At 45.5% G+C, this 18,014-nt stretch overlaps 1 long non-coding RNA gene across 1 annotated transcript; it reads right to left on the bottom strand.

Moving 5' to 3' along the window:
- Positions 1 to 615: 615 nt before the first annotated feature.
- Positions 616 to 18,005, bottom strand: LOC141424237 (uncharacterized). Its single transcript, XR_012449252.1, has 3 exons — positions 16,817 to 18,005; positions 5,951 to 6,162; positions 616 to 3,011 (listed from the first exon to the last, which is right to left on the bottom strand). It is a non-coding gene; the product is annotated as an uncharacterized lncRNA (long non-coding RNA).
- Positions 18,006 to 18,014: the final 9 nt, after the last annotated feature.

The following is an 18,014-nucleotide window of genomic DNA, read 5'->3' as shown; positions in this document are numbered from 1 at the left end:
TGGCTGCTGTTTCATTTCCTGTTGCACTGTGTTGAGTGTATGCACTGTATTCACACACACATGCACTCTGCTGGAAATTATCTGTGTGTTTTATTTGTCTCCTGCTGGAAGGGAGAAGGAATCCACCCCTAGAAAGCTCTCTTCCTTGGAACGTTGTACAGAATGCTTCCCACCAAACACGGCATTCCTGCTCCTCGAGCTGTCCCTGGAACTTATGGATTCCCCAGATGCACTTTTTGTGCAATCATCCCTCAGCGCTCCCTAGACAGCATTCCCTGCAGCCATATGCCAATGCTCAGCTATCCTCATTATTTCAGTATTTTATGCCAGAGTCTGCCAAAATTCTTCCCTCCCCTTGAGAATGCCTGACCATAACAGCACTGTACCTGGAAGAATACACTCAGTGTCCAACCTGGACACTGAAGGTCACCGCTCTCAGGAAGCATTCTTGGACACCCAGTGACAGCTCTGACCCTGCAGTACTTCTCTGTTTCTCCACCATCATGCTCACAGTGGGCAGCACACCTTTTGGTAGGCCTACCTGGCTCAGATGTGAGCATCTGGAAGATGGAAGTGTACCTCTTCCCCTTCTGTGTCCCCAGAGCAGTGCCTGGCCAGAGCAGCTATGTAGTCCATACTTGTTCTATGAGTGAAAATTGGGCAGGAATGGGTGGATTCTAACATGAACCCTTACTTTTCTTGGGAGATATTTACATGAGGAAATCATATATTTCACCCTACAACATATGGGACTTTCATCAAATCTAATGGGAAATAGGAATTTCCCCTCAAAAAAACACTAGGGAAGACTTTTAGATAAGTGAATTGAAAACATAAACTCTGGCAGGAACAAGGAGTTTTTTCTTTCTCCTTTACTAAATTAGTACCACTTGGTTCAAGGACAATAGATCATGCTTGTCAAGTTTGAAATTTATTGGATTTTTTTTGCTTTTGTCAAATTTTAGATCCATGACTTCAACATATTTCATGGAGAGAGATACATTGTCCTCTTCAAGTTTTTATTTATCCATGGAAAACAAGGTGCTTTACAAACACCCACTGCACTTTGCAGGATTCCTGTTCAGTGAGTCAATATACTTACCCTGGTTTTTTGGGCAGAAAATCTGAAACACCAGTGGAAAAAAAGTTTTATGCACATAAGGCATACATAACTGAGCTGATTTAAGAACATAAAGTATTTCACACCACCCTCCAGGGTTGATTGCATGAGCTCTACTTCCCTATCTATTATTCCCAAGTGTTCTTTATGTATTGATTTGTAATACACATCATGGGAGATACAGTGAAAATATGTGGTTCTCAGAATTTATGACCCACACATTAAAGAGAATAGAGCAGTTTAATAGCTAAAAAAAAAAGAGAGAGAGATCACAGTGCATGAGACTAAGTACATGACTCAGTTGTACTCTAGATCCTATGTGAGTTAATAGGGAAGAACAATTATTCAAAGACAGATAAATTAGGGATAAATCATGGGAAATACTGGGCTTGGGAAGGAAGCCAGAGGTGACAGTGTAGGTGATGAGGTTAGACAGTCACACTCTGAGTGAGGGAGATATACAGAATGAAAGCACAAGTCAAGGGGATCCGTGCCACACCTGGGGCAACGTGGTTGATTTACTGTGCCAGCTAGGAATAAAGTTTCAAAGATGCCAGGGAAATGAAGGGGAAGGATGCAAAGCCTATTTTATGAGATTGGCACTTGTCTGGTAGGTGGCCTTAGTAGCAGAGACTTTACAGCGAGAGCATAGCCTGTTTGTTTTAAACCTCTTTAAGAGAAGTGCTCAAGGCAGGTGAAAGGTGATGGGGAGGGTGCACCAGGAGAGAGCAGGTTATACCAGGTAAGTGTGCAGTGATGCAGCATGGATAGAAGGGAGACAAGGAGGGCAGAGGGGGTAGAGGAAAGTGAAACAAGAGCGGATGAGGACAATGAGCTATCAGTGACAGGAGGCCAATTGAGTGGGGAGAAACTTGGCAAAACAATCAGGAGTTCAGATGCACCTAGTGTTGCTTCTCCTGAAGAAACAGGAGGACATGGGGCCACGCTCATGGTAATAGGCAGGCAAGAAACAGGAAGCTGTAGCTAATTTAAAGAAGAACGCAGAGAATGAGTCCTTCTGATAGGGTCACAGGGCTGGTGGAAGGGCCTGTGCACTGGCTGTGAGGCAGAGTCCTGGAGCCCTCTGAGGGCCTGTACTTACTCTCTAAAGAGAAAGGCAAGCAATCGGAAGGTCACTGCTGAAACTGGTCATGCCAGGTGCACTTCAGGCACCAGAAAACCAGCTCTGAAGGTGCCAGTAGGATGACTTGGAGAGTGGAATATGGCTGCAGGAACCCACCAAGGGGCCCGCTCTTCAGGAAGGTAAGTGCCGCCTCCCTCTTACCTGGTAGCTCTCCTGGAAGGAAGGCCTCCACTCAAAATCTCACTTCCTGTCTGTGGGTTGGTACCAGTGCGGAGGGGGAGGATAAAAGAAAGAGTGTAGGAGAGTGAATATGATCAAAATATTATATATTCACACACAGAAATGGAAAAATGAGAGCTGTTGAAACTATTCCAGAAATGGGGAAAGGGAGGGATAAAGGAGAATGATGGAGGGGGGAATTTGACTATGATATGCTGTAAGAACTTTTGTAAATGTCACAATGTACCCCCAGTACAACAATTATATGATAACAGCAACAGAAAAAAGTTCACTTCCATTCACACCAGGCAGATGAGGAGTGCCATCACAGGCTTTGGTCTCTGAGAAGGCACCTGGAAAAACCTAGAATGGATGGTGAGTGTCACTCCACCAAAAGTCCCAAAGGAATCCATTTGACCACTCAGTATGATTGAAACCACCACCATACTGCACAAAAGGGGCAGTAAATCCATGGATTTACTGTTTGTAAATAACTTCATCCTCTCCACAAAGGGGTGTGATCCAAAGTCTTGTTGTCAGTCAGCATCTCCATCACTGGATTCCATTCTTCTGGTCCTGATGATACTTCTGCAACCCAAGACAAAAGTAAGCTGTAACCACTGCCAACACTCCCTATGTAAAGCAGAAAGAGAAAAAGAAAAAGGAACTTGACTAATTACCTTTAACAGAATAAGAAACAAACTATAGTTACTACAGTTCTCATTTCCACAAGTGAGTACAAAGCCAAGGCAACTATTTGCTTAGATAGTAATATTGTTATTTACAATGCATTTCTTTTTTTCTACTAAGAACCAGCACTTCAGCTATTTACCCAGTAAATCAAATCTTTATTCTTGATGAAGAATAGCAGAGCATGTTGCATTGTTACAGTCCACTGGTTTGGCAGTGCTGAGAGCTGTCCCTGACAATAATGTGAGCTTCAGCATTTCAGAACTGGAACTAACACCTTTAAATGAGGTAAGCTCAAAGTTGGGTGAACAAGAAGCAAACTTTTGTGGGTGGGTTATAGTTGTGATCATGCAAAAAGACACCCGTGTCTACCTCCAGGGGCCTGGACATTTTGACCATTGGGAAAATAGACCAAATACTGGTCACTATTTTAAAGCATATATGGAATTATATAGGATATCACCCAATGTCACAATAGATGTACCTAACAGATGTCTTGTCCTTGTGTGCCACAGGACATTCCACAGCTCTATAAGGCCAGCTGCATTGGAGGATTGAGGTCAGAGGTTTCCTTCTTTTGTCATAAAATGCATTATTTTGTCAGAAACAAGGACTTAAGATAATTTATAATAAATCATGCACTCTTCTTATGTAGTGTTGGCTGAAGCATTTCATACCCAATGTGTCTATTCCAGAGAGGACAAACATTTGTCCCCTTTATAACAGCAGGGGTTTCATGTAATAAGCTTTCCTGGGGTGTCTATCTGTCACTATACCTGACACAGAGTACTGTCTGCTCTTGGCAGGTTGAGCATTCAGCAGGAAGGGGAACACTAGCCTTAACCAGGGAAATCCCATGTTGCTGAGACCATCTTTGATCTTCTTCCTTGACAATGGGGCCATCTTGTTGCTGAGCCCATTGAGAAAACAGAAGATGTTAGAGAGAAAGGCTGCTTGTCCTTCAAAGGCGGTCATCTTGTCCACTTAGTTCCTGAGAACCCTCTATCTCTATGAATTAGTGCATTGATGCCCTTTGGTGAACATTCATACAGGACACAGATATCTTATACTCTGTGCCTCTACCTCTCTCCAGTGCTCCTTGTCACCAGTTCTCCAATCTTAAAAAGTCAAACGGTGTGGCTCAGTGAATTAGGTCACATGGTAACTCCATGTCCCATGATTAGGCATTCAGTCTCCACCAGGGCCTGGGAGTAATAGACAGTTCAGAGGGAAAAAAAAGTGAAAGCTATTTTCCAAAAAGGGCATCATTATTAGGCTTCAAGTGGTCCATTCCGCCACATCTGCTGGGGGACCAGATGGCAGAGCTCCTTGCCTGCTCTTGCCCCAAGCCTCCCCAACCCCCCAAAATTGGTATTCAATGGGTCAAAGAAGCACAAGTGAATGTGGTGTACTGTGCGTCCAAAACCCAAAGAAAAGGCAAGGTTGAATGAGCACTGAGCTTGTTTTAGAGAGCCTCAAAGAGCAACAGATTGTCATTCACAGATATGTCTGGAGGATGTTTTTAAAATTCTTTTTATAAAAAGTGGTAAGCTGGTGAGGTAATGAATGTTTACATTTGATTTAACCTTTATGTCATGTACTCAGATCAAAACGTCACATTATACTCCATAAATATAAACAAGTATTATTTGCTAATTAAAAATTTTTTAAAGAAAAGACAGAGCCATTTTGAGTAGGGAGGGATTTTTAAACATAGTGCCCACAGAATTGCTGGACACGGGGGGTCTCTGAAAGGACACCAGTACATAGCAGGCCTGAGCAGACCAAGAGCTCCCACCTTGACCAGTCAGGAAGGACAGGAGGACAGCAGTGTCCTGGGGCAAGGGGTGCTCAGGACCTCATTTCCTGGCTGCGCAAAGGCTCCAGCCTTCACTGTGACTGAGGGCTCTGGACACAGGGAGCACTGCAGTGATGGGAGCCTCCTGCACAGTCAGCACTGCTAATGCAGCCCATTCCTCCCCCTGCTTCTTCCAGTGTGGTGAGTGCTTTCATTGGCAGAGTCCCACTTGTATCCCAAACCCTAGCTATATTTTTAAAAAATTGATTGACACAAAATGATAATTGTACATATTTACAATTCCATATGTATATGTAGCATGTAATGATCAAATCAGGGTAATTAGCATTTCCTTCTCCTTGCACAATCACCTGAGTTAGGAATCTTCGAATCCCTCTATTTCAGTTTTTATAAATATGTAACAAATCATTATAAACTCTTATCACTCTCTTGTGTGGTAGGGTGCCTGCATTTCTAATTATGCAGCCTTTTGGTGGGGGAATTAAACAATGATGTTAATTATCAGCTCCATCTACCAACCAAATCCATCTTTAAACAACAGAGATGATAGTACTTTAATTCAGTGCGATCACTTTCCTTGGATGTGATTTGAATGTATTTACATGGGTACCATTGTTTTTTTTGAAAAGATAAAGCTTTGTAAATTCAGTGGTGTGCTTTCTTCTATGATACTTTTTTTGTGAAATTTGATTTAATTGCTATTACTTAAGTTTTGGTGTCCTGTTTATAGCTACTTAAACCACTAATCTTCAGCAAGGTAGTGAATTAAATGAATGCCAAGTAAGAATTTTTGTTCCTTCCTTTAAAATAATTACCTATGTGGGACCAGACCCTTTTCTTTTTATATGGCATTCACATAAAACCCTTTTAGCATAATCATTTTCCCAGTACTATTTCACCATGAGGTTTTGCAGAGCTTCCTTCTTTCTTTTGTATGGCTTCAAAGATAGATTTGTTTTTTGCTCCTGACTGTCAGTTATTTGGCTTACAAGTGCAAAGCAAGTTCAGTTGGACTCACCTCCAAGTTTCTAAGAGGAGGTGAGCTCTGGTGGAGATGTGGTGAGCTTTTCCATCCCTGTGTCCCAGCACACTTCACAGAAACTGGCATTGAACAGAGAAACTGCTCAGCACAACATGCTTGATGAATGAACCAGTTGAAGAAATCTCCCTTCACAGTTACCACCAATCTGGTTTCCTTTTACTGCTTAAGTCTCAGCTACGATCGGTCACCTTAGGAACAAAGATAGGCATTGACCATCCAAAGGGTGGGCTTCTGTCCTTTTTATGACATGGAATAAGGCTGACAATCTAGTTAGAACATGACACCCTCCCACTCCTGCTCTTCCCTACTCTTTGTTCCAGATGGTCTCCCAAGAGCCATTCACAATTCTCTCCTTTCTCTCAATCACAGTGATCCATACAAACAGTCCTGGCAGCACTGAGGACATCTGTCTTCACTCTGTCCCTTCCTTCTCACTTTCCTGTGAGGAAGGTAGCCAGATGTCTGCTGTGCCTGCATCATGATCCCCTATCTGTCTCTCTTCTTCCACTGCTGTCTTCTCCCCATTGATTTCCTAGGATGGCCAGAATGAAGCATCGAATACATAGTAAAATAACATCACTCCATTTCGTAAAACTTCCTCTTCCCTGGCTTACACAGTCCTTTGTGACCTGGTCTGTGTCCACCCCTCACCTCAAGTGCTAATCCAAGTGGCCCCTTGTCCCCTGTCCTCTGGCAACCCTGAGCAGATTTCTGAGACTTCCTGCTGTTACTCCTATTGCCGCTGACAGGAGCTCTTGCTTTGTTTTTCAGCTAGACTTTATAAGAGATTCTATGTTTATAGCAAAATCAAACAAAGTACAGAGATTCCCACATATTCTTTGTCTCCACATATGCAGTCTCCTCACTATCAGAATCCCACACCACGGTGGTACACTTGTTACAATGGCTGAGCCAGTAATGATGCATCATTATTAACTAAAGGGCTAATAGTTATATTAGGGTTCACTCTTAGGGTTATACTTTCTGTGGGTTTGGAACACGTATAACATGTGTCCACCATTACAGCATCATACAGAGTAGTTTCACTGCGTAAAAATACTCTGTGCTCTGCCTTTTCATCCTTCCCTACCGTTATCCCTGGCAGCCACTGATCTTTTCATATTTCTCTGTGTGTTGCCTTTTTCAGAATGCCATAGCTATAATCATACAGTATGTAACCTTTTCAGATTGGCTTATTTCTCTACATGATTTGCATTTAAGTTTCCTCCATGTCTTTTCACAGCGAGACGGCTCATTTTTTTTTTTTTTTAGTGCTGAATAATGTTTCATTGTCAGTATGTACCACAGCTTATTTATCTTGTCCCCTCTGAAGGATGTCTTGGTTTTTTCCAAGCTTTGCCAGTTATCAATAAAGCTGCTCTAATGTCATCTGCAGGTTTTCTTGTGGATGTGCACTTTCAAGTCCTTTGGGCCAACCCTAAGGTGCTCCATTGGCTGGAGTACTTGGTTTCTAATTTCTCTGGATTGTGCTTATGTCCAGCTATCAGCAGGAAAACATCAATTTATTCATCCACTTATGATTCTTTTAACCATCATTTCTTGAATAGTTGCCATGTGTGAGGCATGATGTCAGCCCTGGGGACAAAGCAGTAAATAAGAAGAGGGTTTCCCCCATTGAAGCCTGGGTTCTAGTGGAGAAAAGAAGTTGACAAATATACAGGGACTGTCAGCTGGGGACCAGACTGAGAAGACAAGGAATCAGGGAAGGGGAATTGTTGACAAATGTTGCTTTAGAACAAGGATGTGAATGAGGTGAGGGAGAGACCAACAGAGGCTGGGGAGAAGAGAAGTCTGAAGGAAGGCAGAGCCACTCGAGGACCTTCTGTCCAGAGATGACTCGAGTTTAAGGAGAGGAGCAGCTGTGGTTGGGAGCTATGTTAGACGAGGACTCCATGCTGTCATGTATAATCCCAGTTCTAACAACTTTCTCCCTGGGGCTCCATATTTCCCTTCTGACCACCATGAAATCTGAAGAAGCAACTGCCAGCACATAGAGCAGTAGCTCTCAACCAGGGACTACTTTGTGCTGCATCATGGCTCAGTCCAGGGCGCATGTGTAAAGGTCTGGAGTTTGATTATCACAGCAGGGCTGGAGGTGGGTGGGATCTTCTGGCATGTAGTGCGTAAGCAAGCAGCTAAGTATTGTGTGGTACCCAGGGCAGTCCTGGTCCCCACAATCACAAATAATCATCCCTCACAAATGATAGTTATACTGAGGTTGGGAAACCCTTATGTAGAGTGAGAAATAGCAGCTTACAAATACTGACTTCATGAGCCCCCCTCACAGACCCATTTTCAGAGAGCACACTCTTTCAGGTCCTTCTAGTAAATCCCAGTGGAAAGCACATCAGGGCCAGGCTCACAAACCCAGGCAAGTGCTTCCTCAGATGACACCATTTTGTGCCAAATTTTGAACATCAGCCCTTATATTTAGTAACCATGGAATGATGATGGTGTGATTTGGTTTCATACCACTGTCAGTTTACAGATGTTTGGCTTCCGTCAGCAAAGATGTTCCCTTTAGGTGATGAAAGGCAGGATGTCGGAGATCTGTGAGAGAAGCTCCTTTGATCCCTTGGAACATTCCCACAGGCATCCTGCACTTTTCTTAGGGTTTTGTAGGTTTTAAAAACCATGTCCCTAGGTGAGGGGTTGTGTAAAGCATGGCTTGATTAGTAGAATAATGAAGGGCCTAGGCAAGCAGATAGACACACAGGAGAGATGCAAGACCTAAAACAGTGGTTTGGTAGAGGCAAGAACTCAATCAGTGATGTCCTTGGGCTGGCCGCATGGTAAAGGCTTCTTAACACAGGGAGGAAGAATTGGGCTCATGGGGAAAATGTGTCCACCGTGGCATGTTTGAAAGTGATGCTCAACAGCCCTAGGACTCCACTTAGTAGGCAATGACACCATGGAGGTGAGGAGGTCCGGTCAGAGCAGCTGGTAGGGCTACTTCCGGGGCATGCTGTGTTGCCTGTGCAGTCTAGATCCCCATTCTCCCAATGGTCCTGCACTTGATTTGATGCTTTGAGGCTGGCATCAAAAATTTCTTGGTGATTTTTGAACAAGCAGCCTAGCATTTTCATTTAACACCAGGCTTCACAAATCACACAGCTAGTCCCAGCTATCAGTGAGCTGGGCCTGTGGGATAGGTATTTAAGGGGGAGGGGCTGTCAAAAGGGCTGTGCAGGAAGAAGTTGGGGAAGTAGGACCAGAAGCGATAGACAGCAGCCGTGAGAATCCACCTGTGAGCATGGATTTGTGATCCATCTCCCTCTCACTGAGGTGTATATGCCTACAGCATGCCTGGTGTACATTTTTCATTCAATAAACATTTACTGCAATGCTGGGGGAGTCAACAAAAAGAGGTGAATGAAACGTGGTACCTGGAATTCATAAAGACAGGTAGCTGGCAAGCAGACCCACATCAATACACAATTGCAGCACAATGTGTAAGTGCCTTAGACCCTCTTGGAAAGACATGGATCCCAGGTGCCTGTGGGAGCAGGTGGGTGGAGATGAGGGAGAGACTGGGGAGCTTCAGACAGAAGGTGACACTTCAGCAAGTCAGAGACAAGACAGGATTCTCCGCACAAGGAACAACGGGGGCCCAGAAAAAAAGAGTGGGAGGTGTAAACCACGTGTGTCTGTGGCACATGTTAGAAAGGTCATGTCTTTCCATGCCATTAAGTACTCTGCAAGCCTACCATGTATGACACACTATACTAGTTGCTGAGAGATGGCAAAGAATCACAAAACAATGTGTGACACAAGATGGAATCACCTGACCCTGGGGACTGGAGTTGAAATCCTACCTCTGCTACTTTCTTCCTGTGACACACAGAAGAGGCACTTAATCGCTCTGCCTCCCAATTACTCATCATGAGTTAACACTGACTTGTTAGAATGGCCAAAAGAAGCGAATTCCTCCATTCATTCAATAGGTCTTACTGAGCACCTACATTGTGCCAGGTGATGCTAGAGCAAGATAGATGAATCCTTGCTCCCTCATGCTCACATGCTAGACAGGACAAAGTCAGGGCTGGGTAACAAGCACCACTTCAGATCTTTTACATTTACTTCATGTCATGTGGTCCAGAGAGCAGGGAGAGAGATGCCCGGGGGGTGCCAGGAAGGTCTGAGCTGGAAACATGTAGGCCAGCAGTTACAGAAGATTTGGAAGTTGGCAGGGCATGCATGCACAAAGTCTGGCATGGACCAGACCCAACGGACATTTGAATTTTGTTTTATCTGCAAGGGGAGATGTTGCATTAGAATCTTGAAACTGTCCACATCTCTGTCTACCAGATGATGCTCCTGGCTGGGAAGTGAAAGGCAGCAGCCAAATGGGCACAAATAGGGAGGAACTCCCTGCAGTAAGCCATTCTGGGGTGGCAGTGATGGTGGTGGCTGTGGAGGCAGAGGTGGACAGTTGTGTCTGCAGCACCAATTGGGCACAAAGCAAAGATGCTTAGACATGGGAAGAAGTAAGGGATGAAAAGAGAAGGATGAAGAACATTCAAATAAAACAAATAGTACAGGCAAAACAATTCCAAGGAGACTTCCCAGAGGAAGTAGAGTTGAATGGACCTTAGACAGCTGGTGGGACTTAGCATCTGGGATACCAAGGGTGCCACCTGCCCAGTCCAGCCCAGCCCAGTCCCTCACAGTGACCAACTAGAGCAGTGTACTGGGAAGGGCCAGAGCTGGAGATGTGGACACATGACCAGTGTCCACTGAGAGGCATGACATAAGGGTGCCATGGGGAGGGAGGTGCCCATGTCAAGTGTTCTAATGCAGGAAGGGCAGCACTGAGCAGAGGGTGATCATAAAGCTGTTGTACCCATTCATCAACTCTCTGTCATTCTCTGTGGGACTTGTTCACTGGGCTCTCTATAACTGAAATCTTGGACTTGGACCCTGGACTTTACAGTCCCCCTGAGACTACAAAGAAGCTGGGTGTATTGGGGCATGCCTGTAATCTTAGCTATGCTGCAGGCTTCGGTAGGAGCATCTCGCTCAGAAGCTGTCCCTGGACAGAAACACAAGATCCTATCTGAAAAATAACTAAAGCAAAAAGGACTGGGACTGTGATTCAAGTGGTAGAATGCTTGCCTCACAAGTGGGAGGCCGAGTTCAAATTGCACTACTGCCAAAATAAAGAGAAGACATCAGTATATGAAGGTACCTCAGAAGGGAGCCACTGCAAGAAGCCTCTGGCACTCCTTGGGCTAGACAGAGCGAAGAACAGAGGAGGCATGAGGAAAACTCATTGAGGGAGGTGCCCCAAGGCGAGGGCTCAGACATCGGAAGGTCTCTGCCATGCTGGGAGGCAGGGCCCATGGAAGTGGGAGCCAAACTGGCCTTGTCTCAAAGCCAATGCTATGAAGCTGTTCTGCAAATGGCAGAGAAACTGCATGTGGGATTCAGATGCTACTACAAGGTGAACTGCCGCTGACAGGATGCAAAATGCAAGGGGACGCTGGCAGGATAAGAAGCCAAACAAAGTGAAGCAGGAGGTGTGGGCATCTTCTGCCACCTGTCTTCTGGTCACCTTTTCGTGGTCCTTTGCATGGTCACACTGGACTTCCACGCGCAAGGCAGCTGCATGGTTCCCTTGTCCCAGCATCCCAAGGGACAGCATAAAAGTGGGTATTTGGGGGCTGAGTGACTTTAGATTAGCCTAGGGCCCTGGAAGTCATTTCTCTTCCAGTTAGCGGGGAGTGACAAAGGGCAAAGGAGAACCCATGGGCTAGTACCCTTCTGCTGGTCAGCCAGTAAAACTGAATCCTTGAAGGGGATCCAGCCTTTTTGGAAGCTTCCTGGGTGTCTAGGAAAATGGAAACAGGTTTTGGCAGGTGGCTGGCATTGCCAGCAAGTGGATGCTTGTGGATATAGGAGGTCAAAGCTACAGATACTCAATGTGGTTCTTGGAGGATTCTGGGATGGGCAATTTTATTTCTCACTTCCCACTTCTACTCTGTCTTTGCCCTGTGTCCGGCCCAGCAGCTGCTGAACTTATTTCTCTCTTGTGACTGTCCTTTTGGGTCCCTGGAGGGCTCAAAGAGCTAACACACAGAACTGTTGCTCAAGTGCTAGAGAAAATGTGGCTCACTCTGTGCACATACCCACTTCCCATATCCTCTGGTCAAGTTCCTATAGATGTCCCATGGTTCCCTAAGAACCAGTCCAGGCCACAGGTTAGCTTAGTCACCTGTGGCCCCTCACTGGCCTCAGGTGAAAGGAAATACTTTTGTGCCTCTCCCACTCTCTTCTTGGGCACTGTGCATGCCAACCCCTGCACAGAACCTCCTCAGCCATCACTACCTCAGCCTGGGTCATCTCTGGGCACCCCTTCCTTCTCCTTTTCCTTCTCCATCCTGGAGGCCACAGGAAGCGTCTCATGCGACAAGCTGTTATGCTTGTCGCACATTCGCAAAGCCCTGAAGGTAGAGTGGGCCTGTCCTCCCATGCAAAAGGCTACTGCAACAGAGGGAACTCTGAATGTTTGTTTTATCCATTGTGTCAGTTTCCAATTCTGTTCCAAACTCCGACTGCTTTACAAGTATTGTCCCTGCTTACTGAGTAAAACTGACATTTCAGGAACAAATATCATACTTACCCTCTTCTTCACACACTTTGAGAGAAAGAGCTGAGGTGTGAGCAAGTTCCTGTTCACCCTTGAGACAACTCAACTACCTACCATAAAGGGGGCAGTGGGAGAACTGGGACAGAGACACAGAAGCAAGCAGGGTGGACCATGCACAGGCAGGGTGGTTCCGCAAAATGCCCTCCACAGCAGGAAGCCCCAGAGGCCCCTCTCCCCGCCCCCCCACCAAGGATCTGGTAGGGGTTAAAGATGGTTGGAAAGTCCATTCCTGTAAAGCACACACAAGGAAAGACGGACACCTGGTGGCTACTTGTTAACATTACACCACAGGCCTGGACATTCATACAACCCAATCATTTATCACTGAGCTTTAAACTGTAAAAGAGTTGCAAACTACTCCATAAGACATGTCTCAAGTTTTTGAAAGAAATACGAATATATAGTTAGTCATGGGTAAGTGCAACAAATGAAATAGCTCTTTTCATAAAGTGAAATAAAAGAACTTAGAGGAACAAATTACTTTCCATTTTGAGTTTTCCTTGGTTTCTCCACCAACTCTTATCAGCCATCTCAATGGAAGCATCTTTCTAAATTAAATAACAAGTTACCTACTTATTATGTTAAATTGCAAAGCTTTACCTTTCAGACATTAGAAGTGTCTGAAGTATAGACAGTATAGGGTAAGGGAGACTTTTTTAGGTAGGTTCTCTCGACAGGTGACAGAGTTGACACGCAAGGAGAACCCCCAAGCCAAAGGCTGGAATGCAGATGTTCCTCTGGGGCTTAGGACACCCTGTCCCACAGCACAGTTTTTCTCAGAAGTTTGACAGGAAAAATGCTTTAAAAAAAGTATTGTGTAGAGAGGTTTATTCTGGAGACCCAAGGCCAAGGGGCCATAGCTGGTGATGGCCTTCTTCCTGGCAGAGTCCCAAGGCAGGGAATGAAAAGACAAGAGACAAGGGGAGCACAAGTGTGTGTCCGTGTCTTCTTTCTCCCCTTCCAAAACCACCAATATTCACCATGGGGCCCCATCCTGATGACCTCAACTAATCCTAATCATTTCTAAAGACCTACTCTAAGCACCATAGTCAGATTGTCTACCCTCTGAATAGTCTGCAATGGGGACTAAGCTCCAACATGAACTTTGGAAGAGACAATCCATATCAAATCCATAACATTCTTTCCTCAATCCCTGCTCCCTGGGAAATTATGTCCTTCTCATATACAACATATATCCAAATCCCCGCAAAGTCTTAACTCACTCCAGCATTAAATCAAAAATCCAAGTCTCACCTGAGACTCAAGGTAAAAGTCTTTTAGATATGGATCCTTAAAATCAAAACTAAGTTACATACTCCCAAAACACATGGCAGTTATCGGGATAGGATAAACACTCCTACTCCAGATGTGAGAGAGTAATTAGCCCAAAGCAAAGCCAAAACCCAGCTGAGAAGACATTAAAACTGGCATCCTGTGTACTCTGTGGTAGGAGATGGGCACCCAAAGCCTTGTGGAGTACCACTCTATAGCTTTGCAGGTTGCAAGCTACATGGCTACTCTCTCTCTTGGGGATTTGAACTCAGGGCCTCACACTTGGCTTGCTAGGCATGCACTCTTACTGCTTGAGCCACTCCACCAGACCATTTTTTTTTTTGAGGAGTTTTTTTTTTTGAGATAGGGTCTAAAGCCAGCCTGGGGCTGGCTTTGAACCATGATCCTCTTAATTTCTGCCTCCTGAGTAGCTAGGATTACAAGTGGCCACCAGTGCCCAGCGTAAGCTCTCTTGAGCTCTTTTTGCAAGGTGCCGGTAGTTTTACCCAGCAGGTGATGGCTGTTGCTGGGAACTACCTGTCTAAGGTCCACACTTTGGCTCCACTAGGCATTTTCCCATGGGGAGCTCTCTGCAAGGTCTCTGACCCTGAGGCAAACTTCTGTCTGGCCTTCCAGGCCTTTCTTTGAAGTCTTTTGGAAACTGCCTTGACCACATAACTTGCATTCCAGCTCTGTGTAGATGCTAAGGTCTGCTGCCCTGATGAGTTGTACACGAGCCCACTTGAACCATGGTTGTATCTGGTGTGCTTTGTCAGCTGAAGGCAGGGACATAAATCTTGAGGTGGCCCAGTGAGTCCAAGAGAATGGCCAGCTTGGTCCCTGAAACTCTTCTGTCTTTGGCCTCCATGCCTGTAGTGGGGTAAGGGAAGCCTCTTTAGCTCCTCCATTCCTCTTGCTGCTGGATACTTTTTCCTCTTGTTCTACTGAACATGCCTTGTCACTTTCCCTGGCCAGGTTGCAGATATTCTGTGAGCATCAACTGAAGTCACATATTTTCTGTCAAAAGGGTTAATGTATAGTACATTATTAGTGTACAAATGTCAGCTTAACTTCCCCAAATTGTTGCCTATGTGCCTTGTGAGATGTCACTTAACCCTGTAAATTCCTGTTTCAAAGGGCTGTTGTTCATAGCTGACCAAGTTCCTGTTATCACCAAGTGCCCTAATTTCCAAAACTGCTTGCTTACAGCAACTATTGTTCAAGTAAATCTTTGTTCTCCCTGCCCCAGCATCGCTCATCCCATGTGCCCTCTTTTCTTCTTAGCCAATGATCGTAAACCCAAAACCCATTCAATCAGGGTGAGGGGAAGACTTGTGTTAGAGATAAAACCTGAGCAGACTTCCTGCCCAGTGTACTTGGTAACCAGACTCTTTGTGGTGCACACTTCTGCAGAAGTAAATTTTGCCTTGCCTATTAACTTCTGAGTTGTGTTGCCTTTCTCGTGACATCCCAATATCCTGAATTCATTTCTAACATTTCCAAACCTTTTTATTACTATTTTTATTTTATTATTGTTATTATTTCACTCCTGAATTTCACTGTAAGTCTGACTAAAAACCCAACAGAACCCACCCCACAGTCTGAATGCTTTGTTTGTAATTTCCTCCGGCAAATAACCTAGCTCATCACTTTTTAGTTTGGCCTTTCACAAAGTCTTTTTAGGGCATGGATACAATGCATCCAAGTTATTTGCAACAGTGTAGGAAGGATGGCCTTTTCTACAATTTCCAGTAGGATCCCCATTTCCATCTGTGGTTAGTTTCTTACCCTCATTTTCTGAGCACTCACCAAAATCACCCCTAGAGCTCCACTTACATCATTCTATTTTTTAGCTTGCTCCTTCAAATTTGTTCAAACCTCTGACTATCACCCAGTTCCAAAACCACTTCCATGTGTTCAAGGTATTTTTTCTCAGCAACAACTCCACTCCTTTATTTTGTCTAGGTCTGTTTTCTGTTACTAATAAAACAATACCACAGAGTAGCTATGTTTTTTTTAAAAAGAGGTTGATTTTGGCTCATAGATCTGGAAGCCCAAGGCTGAAGGGGAGTATCTGGTCACAGCTGTCTTGCTGGCAGTCCTGAGGCAGAGCATCACAAGGTAAGAAATGGAAACACATGTGTGTGTGCATGCATGTGTGTTCCCTATGGTCACTCTCTCTTCTAAAGCTACCAACAGTCAATCAAGGGGGTTCCACCATGATGAACTTATCTAATCTTAAACATTCCCCAATTCCTATCTCTAAACACCAAAGTTTTATAGTTAGCAGTGCAAAATGGGGATTAGTTTTGGAGGGTATAAAACATATTCAAACCATAGCAGGACAGATTTATCTACTTTCCAAAGTGGAGAATGCCATCAGTAAACTGTTAATAACTACTCTCTGCATAGTGGATCCAATGCTTTGAAAATCATCATTTTAAAATGTGGTGTTAGAAGGGGCAAAAGGCCCCTTACTTGGGGTGGTGGAGGTAAAACAGGAATCATACATGGCTGGGTAGGATTTCCACACACAGAGTAGGAAGGAAGGGTGCTCCAGGATCAGGGAATAAGCTAGAAAGTGTGCCAAGGCAGAAAGGCAGCAGCGCATATTCCAAACTCCTGCAACGGTCAGAGTCGAGAGGATGCTAATACCTCTTCCACTAAGGTACTTTGGAAAAAAACCCACCCATTTAAGAATCACGAAACAAAAGGGAAGCTATTGTGAAGATAAATTTGCTTGGGACCCAAAGCCAGAACTGGAAAAATTGTCAAGGGTTCACTCAGATCTTCTTTTTCTCTAATGGCCCACATCTCCTGCCTTCCAAGCTACAGATGCTAACCTCTCCCCACCCCACCTGCTCACTTCCGCTTCCTCATGATGCTCATTTTCTACTCACCTGTTTTGAGAGCCAGGCCTTCTTTATGTCTGTACCCATCACAGGGCACAAATTCAGGTACAGACCTGTCTTGCTTGGGTGTCATGGTCAGGAAATCTAGCTGTTGCTGAGCTCTCCTCCGCACAGCAAGTGGTAGCTGGAGTTAAGTCAGGGCAGGAGTGCGAAATTTGGAGAAGAAAACCCAGAGAGAAATCCATACTGCTTGCATTTGTCATCCTGAGGAGTTGGGAGCAAGCTGGTGGAGTCTGGAAGTGTCGTGAACATGTGCAGTGCTCGTGTGGAGTGCTGAGAAATCTGGACTTCTTAACCGGGGATGGGAAGCCACAAGAGGCTTCTGGACAGATACTGATGGAAAAAAAGCTATGATTACAAAAAGGATGATTGTGGTGGCAGTGGATACTGTAACTGGGAACGTGAGAAACCTCGGCTCAGCGAGAGATTCAGGGCCTGATTTAACTGAGTAATTGTGGCTCCGATGGGGACTTTCCCCACTTTCCCTCTCCCCCATAAGGTATCAAAAATAAACGTGGCAGTGGCCTAACAACCCACAGGCGTGGGCGGGGTCGCCGGGAACTCGGACTGGCGCGGAGCTTGACCTCTCCATGGGAGGCGGGTCCTTCAGTCTGGGCCTGGAACCTCGCTGCTTCGGGGGCTGCAGCGGTCATGGGTGTGGAAACTCCACGCAGGAGTTGTAGACTAGAAGACGGTCAACACAGGCGAAGGGCAGTGGCCACTAGAGGCAAGGGCTGCGTTCCAGGCGCTGAAGCGCAACGGGCACGGCCAAAGGAACCGCTTGTTCGCCGCCTGCCACGTGGCACACAGAGAGCTGTAATCCTCCTTACTGCTACCGGACCCAGCCAGGGTCGGAGACAGCGGTGATGCTGTGGTTATAAACCGCGCACTTTCCCATCCCAGACCGGGTCCTCCCACTCCTGCAGGCGCTTGAGTTACGTCATCGCGGGTCACCTCATTCATGGCTGAGGGTTTTAGGTATCTACGAAAAGCCTGTCGCACAGAAAGCTGTCAATGAAGGAATTACCTGTAACCATGGAGGGACTGCACCTACTATGCCTCCGAGCTCTTTGGAATTTTTTGTGGGCATCTTCCCTGCAGCGCCGCATGACTCCTTTCCCTATTTTGTTCAGGCAGCAGCTCAGGCAGCCCCGCGCCGCGGAGAGGGACGAGGCGAGCCAGGGCG

Source organism: Castor canadensis, chromosome 6, assembly GCF_047511655.1.
Source record: "Castor canadensis chromosome 6, mCasCan1.hap1v2, whole genome shotgun sequence".
NCBI classification, from domain to species: domain Eukaryota; kingdom Metazoa; phylum Chordata; class Mammalia; order Rodentia; family Castoridae; genus Castor; species Castor canadensis.
Note: the sequence above shows the minus strand (reverse complement) of the source record. Positions and strands in the feature narration are given on the sequence as shown.